Raw genomic sequence first — 6,809 nt, forward strand, 5'->3', positions numbered from 1 at the left:
AGGAAGGAAGGAAGGAAGGAAGGAAGGAAGGAAGGAAGGAAGGAAGGAAGGAAGGGGAAGAGAAGGGAAGGGAAGGGAAGGGAAGGGAGGAAAGAATCAAAGAAGGAAAGAAGGAAGGATCCACTCACAAGGAGGGAAGGAGGCATGGGGGGGAGGTGCTGTGAGCAGAGTGGTGGCAGCTGGGCAGGAGCCCCCTGGGGAATCGGGATCCTTGCAGGACTCTACAGAAAAAGGGGGAAACAGAAAGCTTTTGATCTTCCCATATCACATGGCTAGCTCAGAGCCCAAGACAGCCCAACAGGCAGGTGAAAGGTGAGATCATCTGGCATAGAGGAACAATGGTGAGGTCAGGTCTGGGCCCCAGTAGCAGCTTTAGTCTCCCAGGAGTAAGCGGTAATTCCCAATTCCCAGGTGTCCTCCTCCTCCTCCTCCTCCTCCTCCTCCTCTTCCTGCTCCTCCTCCTCCTCCTGTTCCTCCTGCTCCTCCTTTTCTTCCTCCTTCTTCTCCTCCTCCTCTTCTCCTGTTCCTCCTTCTCCCCTTCCTCTTCTCCTTCCTCTTCCCTTCTTCCTTCTGTCCTTTTCTCCTTCCTCCTCTCCTCCTCCCCCTCCTCCTCTTCTTCCTCCCTCTCCTTGTCCTCTTCTTCCTCCTTTTGGTCTTCTCTTCCCTTTCATGCACATTGCCTCCTAGCCGCCTGTGGTCACAGGGCCAACTCTTCCTCCACCCTGCCCTGAGTGATGGATGGAGTCTGATCCTCCGTCCTCATCCCCCACCCCTCATTTTTGAGCCCTCAGAAATACCCCTTGCACAGGGAAGTTACCCACCCAGGTCTGTTGTTACAGACCAAACACTTGAAAAGAAGAAGAGCATCGCTCCACGGAAGAGCAGCTGGGGGAAAGGAAGGGAGGAAGGGCACCTAGCAGCTGCTAGAGAGCTGAGCATTGAGCTTCCATCCTTGCATTCATGAAATCATCTCTGTCTGACCTGAGGACGGTGCTGGGAGGTGAGTGCGGGATCCGAGGGAGCCTCTGCCCTCCTGCCAGCCTGCCTGCACCGTCCAGGGCTGAGTCTGACGTGTGGTGCTGGCTGAACGGCCCCACACCAGCTCCATGGTGCTGCATCACGATGAAGCCGGCTCCCGAGGCTGGTGTACGGCGGCTCTGGCTCCTAACCCCGGCCCCCTCAGTCGTGTGGGGGTCACTCAGAAAGCCCTTGGAAGGTCTCATGACTGCGGGACGGCCTCCCGGGCTCACCTGGCCACCCATGCCGAACGGAGAGGGATTCTGTGCTTTCCCTGAGTGATAGTAATGCTTGCTTGCTTTTTGTGACCTTTTTAAAAATATTTTTTAATGGCAGAGGTCACCCAAGACCGGGGTGCTCCCGTGTACTGCATACGACACTGGACACTTTTGATATTTTACCAAGTTTTAAAAGGGTTGTTGTTTCCTGTGAAATGCCAGCCATCTGTTTTGAGACCATCACATGGACATCTACGCAATGCCTAGTTACTTAGCATCTCACTGTTAGTCTTCATTCTAATGCGATGCAAATAAGATCAGGCAAGTCTTTATTCTAATGAGATGCAAACAACATCAGAAAGGTATTCTAATGAGATGCAAATAAGAGTCAGAGGAGAGGAGCCATGAACTTCTTGCCAAATATCCCGCTGAATAAAAGTCTCCAGATTGCCTTCATGCTCAGACGGAGGGCACAACTTCCCAGGTAGGAGCCAGTCCCCTGCCCTACTGTCTTCCCACTTTGGAGATGGAAGATTGAAAACTTGTCACCAAAGAAGTCATTTCATAGTAAAACAAACCAAAACAATCCCATTGGACTCCCTTTAATATGTTTATTTATTTACTTTGAAAGATGAACAGATAGGGTGTGTGGCATGATGGAAGCAGCCCAGCGCTGGTTGCACAGCCCCGGCTCAGCAGCTGACGGGCTGGCTAGCCTGGGACTGGGGACGTTGGTGGCTTCATCCCTTCCAGTTCCACAAGGCTCTTTGTCCGTAAAATTAGGAATTGGATCAAGTAATCCAAGTCCCCCTTCCAGATTAAAAGAAAATGATAACCAGTACATGTCAGCGTGACAAAAGTAATGTGGTGGTACATTCCCCCTGAGGAAAACACATTACCCTACTGTGTGACTTTCCAGATAGTCCTCTGGCCAATGACGGGTTGAGCTTAGGAATATCAGATTTCTGGGCTCTAGGAATTTGATTTTTCTAGACCCCTTGCCTGCAGTCCCTCTTTCTCAGAGAGTTCTACAGCCAGTGCTCTTTGAAAGAAAGAGCAAGTCGAGCCAGTCTTGTGTTTCGGGGGATAGGAAGGCAGTGCTCAGCCATTTCTTGTCAGCCTTGAGTCCAGGGCTCAGCCCAGAAGCAGCATGGCCCTGGCCAGTCCTGTGTAGGCACTGGCCCTCATCCGTCCCCCTGTCTCTTGGCTTCTGTTTCTCTAAGACTGCTCCAGTGGCGTCCTCTCTGAGCCACAGACAGCTCCAGTGTCATGTCGGTCTCTGTGTCTGGTTTGGACTGAGTTAAAAGGTTGTCTTCTTCGTGGAAAACAAAATAAGTGTACAGAATAATAAAAAGATGTTTCCTGTGCCGTGTATCCGTGTGTGGAGTTCTAAGTGCTTTCTGCCATCATGTAAGTCGTGTGGGTTTGCCCATGGCCATCCTCCAATAAGTAAAGAACTTTGGTCGTAGTAGCCTGCCTCTCACACAAATGTGTGAGAGTCGGCAGTGTCGGGTTAGAACTCAGGGACTTGCATTCACTTTGCTTGCACGTTGGCTCAGCCGGTTCTCGGTCCCCATCACACCTCCAGCCCAATTTTCTGCTGTTTAATTGGAGATGAGTTTTCATGAGCTTCACTGTACAGGCTGGCTGTGAACCATGATCCTCCAGATCTCAGCCTTCACAGTGGCTAAGATTACAGGAATGAACTAATGATGACTGGCTCTATGTTAGTCTTTTTAGAACCTATAAAAGGGACCCCAGGAGGCTTTGGGAAATTTAAATTTTAGCTCTGAGATTGACATACATCTTTCTCTCCTTTCTCTTTCTCTCTCTGTCTGTGTCTGTGTCTCTGTATCTGTGTCTGTCTGTCTGTATGTCTCTCTCTCTCTCTCTGAAATGCTGAGGATGAGCCATGACTTAGAGCATTCTGGGCACGTGCTCTGCCACTAAGCCACACAACTCCACGTAGCCTAACACATTTGTACTTAAATAAAAACCAGGTTCCAAGAGAACAGGTTTAGTTACCTCATTTTGTTTCAGTTTCCTTTTTATTTCTAGGTTTAGCTTGGGGGAATCAGAGCTTCCGGTTGGATGGATTGGATGAGTGATTGAGCTCCTTCCTATATGAATTTTTCCAGGAATCCGGTACATTCTCCCTTGGGCCCGTGGAGCTGAGCATTGTCATTTTAGGGGGAGAAAATGGTGAAGTCACATAAACTTCTCCTTCCTTCCAGTCAGAAAAATAGATAAAGACCCCAATCTAGAAGAGGCATTGTTAAGTGACAATCAGACTTGTGGCCCCCAGGGTTGAGCGGATCAAGGGCAGGAAGTCCATGATGACAGTTTTCAGCGCAGGTGTGTGTGTATGTGGTAGAGGGACTCAGCATCCACGGAGGGAAGAGAGAGGCTGCAGAACATTTCTTTTTGGAGTTTGTGGAGTTTTTTTTGAGGGGGGGGAGTGGGTGCGAAGTTACTCATAATCCCAGTCTATGGAATGACATAAAGAGAGGTAGATATGTTCCTGCCGAGGATTGTGGGGGTGAGACATGATTTAGCCCATCAAACTAGAGCTGGGCCAACATCCAGAAAGGGATTGTCACTCTGGCCATTTCCTGTCAACAAAGCATCAGGGTTCAGGGCTGCCTCACAACGGGCAGAGGTGTTTCCCACATTCCTTCTCTGTCTGCCGATGGGATTACAGGCAAAGTGGGATGGGAAGAGGGCAGAGATTGGGTCATGGAGAGCAAGGCAGCTGCTCAGGGTGACCCAGGCTAGGACCCCATGTCCTAGGCTGATAAATGTGGTGAGGCTAGAGAAACTTAATCTGTCACCTATCTCCCCATAGAGCTGGTACTGGTGGCTCATGCCTGTAATCCTAGCTACTTAGGAAGCTGAGATCCAGAGGATCACAATTAGAAATCGGGTTAAGAGGGGGAAAAAAACAATCCATTTCTAAAATAACCAGCAAAAAGCTAGACTGGAAGCCTGGCTCATGCAGTAAAATGCTACCCCAGTAAGCAAGTTGAGTGAGCAGGACACACCAAGTCCAAATCCTGGAATTGGCAAAAGAAAATAAAAATAATTTTTAAGGAAAGAAAAACCTTACCGTGGACAACTTATTGGGCTTTTGGGCCCAAATTTGGAACTCCCAGCAATAATATGGGATCTGACAAATTCTCACAGAGACACCAGACCTGTAGGGAAGGGAGCAAGGCTACACAATGAATCCATCTAGCAGAAGCTTCGTGCAGGGCCCTGGGAAGTTTTCTTCTCACATAATTAATTAGTCCAGAATAAGCCCAGATAAGTCTGTGTGGACTAGCAGCATTGAGGGGCAAGGCTATGGGAAGGGTTTAGATACCTGGCACCCACTAGAGATGTTGCTCTGATTAATTAATCATGCTGGACAACTCCCCGTGAATGCTTGGCTTTCTATCTGTTAAGTGAGAAGACTGACTCTAAAGCCACTCTCGAGTTGCCTCTTTGAGACACTGAGGCAGGCTGTCACAGAGCTTGTGTATTAAACTAGCCTGAGATTTGACTTGGGTTTGAATTCCAGCTCCTTCCTTGAGTTTTGGGATTGGAACGGAAATGCAGCCTTCATTTGAAAGCACAGTTTAGAGGGCGGGGGATACATTCTGGGCACACAAGCATGGACTCCCAGAACAAAGACCACAGGAGCATCAGAACCATGGTCGAGGCCCTCAGACGCTGGTTTTCCTCCCCTTGGAAATGACCTCATTCACCTGCAGATGCCTGATTCTTGTGGTAGGAAGGAAGAGAAAGGACAGAGGTCAGAGGTCACTTGCATCTGTCTCTTTGGACCCTGGAGAAGAGAGGATATCTGAATTCATTTCATTGGCTGGATCCTGGGAGCAAGATAAGAGATTATAGACTGGGAAGAGCTGTGAGCTGGGTACTTTGCAGCCTTTCAAGTGTGAGGAGAAAGGTAAAATGTTGACCACTGCCTCACACTTTGTGGGCTATCATCCCCTGCTCAGAACCAGAGGGAGCCTGTGGGAAGCACTGTGGCCCCGTGGGCCCTGTGGACCATCAGAGTGCTAGGCTTCAGGGCCCACACTTAGGAGTTCTGCGTGTTATGTCTGGCCACTCACCCCAATATGCCAGATAAAGAAATGAGTCCTAATGAAGGCCAGAGAAAGGAGACTTAACTCACACAGCACAGGCAACACCACAGGAAGAGGCAAAGTAAGGACTTCAGAGCATCTCGGGGATCTCAAGGTGAACTGTGGATTTAAATCGAGGAAGATTTAGGGTAGGAGGTGAAGGGTGTAGAGTTAAATAGCCTCAGTCAGTGTGGCCTGGTGGATTATTATCTCGATTCCAGTTCTGCCAAGAGTTCCAGGGAAATCATTGATACTGTTATTGCTTGGCAGGAGCCATCTGATTCACAGGAAATAATTCCTTCTGCCCCCACATTCACCGTGTAGAGGATGGTGCTTATTTGGAAGGGGATCTTCCCTTTGAGACTCTGCTGATCTTTTCCCTTGAGGATAGTGTCAGCTATCCTAATGATGTTCACTTACCATCGGGCCTGTCTTTCCCAGATTCCAAGGTGCAGAAGAAAGAAGGCAGCTCAGAGCAAAGGCAGATAACAAACTCTAGAGATAAATGGCAAGCTTTTCTCCTGCAAATTAGCTAATTTGTGGACCCAGGTAAGATGCCTATGCTTTTTAGCAAAAGCAGTTTATAAGTACCTGTCATAAGGACAGACACTCCCTCCCTTCTACCCCCCCCCCCCCGGTGTACCATTCACAGAGGCGCCTCTGAGCTGGTGGGTGGATATGCTGCCAAATAGGACCATTCTTTCTACTCCAGCTCCTGCTCTCCCGTCCCCTCTCCTCTCCTGGCATGGCAGAGCAGCTGGGCAGCAGAGGGAGTGGTTGAGAGAGGCTATGGCCATGTGGCCACCAGGTGGCGCTAGCACACGCTGCTGAATTAAGCCAAGGCTGAAGGAAGCCCAGAGGTCTAAGAATCATTATTCTACACATCCTTCTCAGAGCTTATTTGAATGGTTCCGAGCCAGGATAGTGAAAAGCTCTTCTTCTTTTTTTGGGGGGGAGGTCTGGTCGTGGGGCCTGAACTCTGGGCCTAGGCGCTATCCCTCAGCTCAAGGCTAGCGCTCTACCACTTGAGTCACAGCGCCACTTCCGGCTTTTTTCTTTTTGTTTATGTGGTGCTGAGGAATTGAACCCAGGGCCTCAGGCATGCAAGGCAAGCGCTCTACCACGGAGTCACCTTCCCAGCCCCATGAAAAGCTCTTCTTGATGCAAAGGTCACTTGGTTTTCTACTGTTGTATCTTGGAAGGATCAATTCACTCATTCATTCATTCATTCATTCATTCATTCACACATACACTCACTTGTTAATGAGAATCCCAGTCTCCATATGTACTAGACAGTTGCAAAGGGCACTATCCTGGAGAAACCCTCCGTCTCAGGGGGAGACAGACCAGGTTCACACAAGGAAACATTTATTAGTCACCGAGTAGCTCATTTGAAGCCTGTTGTTCCCATTGCCTTCAAAGTAAGTCTACGTCTCATCCCACATCC

Source organism: Dipodomys ordii, unplaced genomic scaffold (genome assembly GCF_000151885.1).
Source record: "Dipodomys ordii isolate 6190 unplaced genomic scaffold, Dord_2.0 Scaffold106, whole genome shotgun sequence".
NCBI classification, from domain to species: Eukaryota; Metazoa; Chordata; class Mammalia; order Rodentia; family Heteromyidae; genus Dipodomys; species Dipodomys ordii.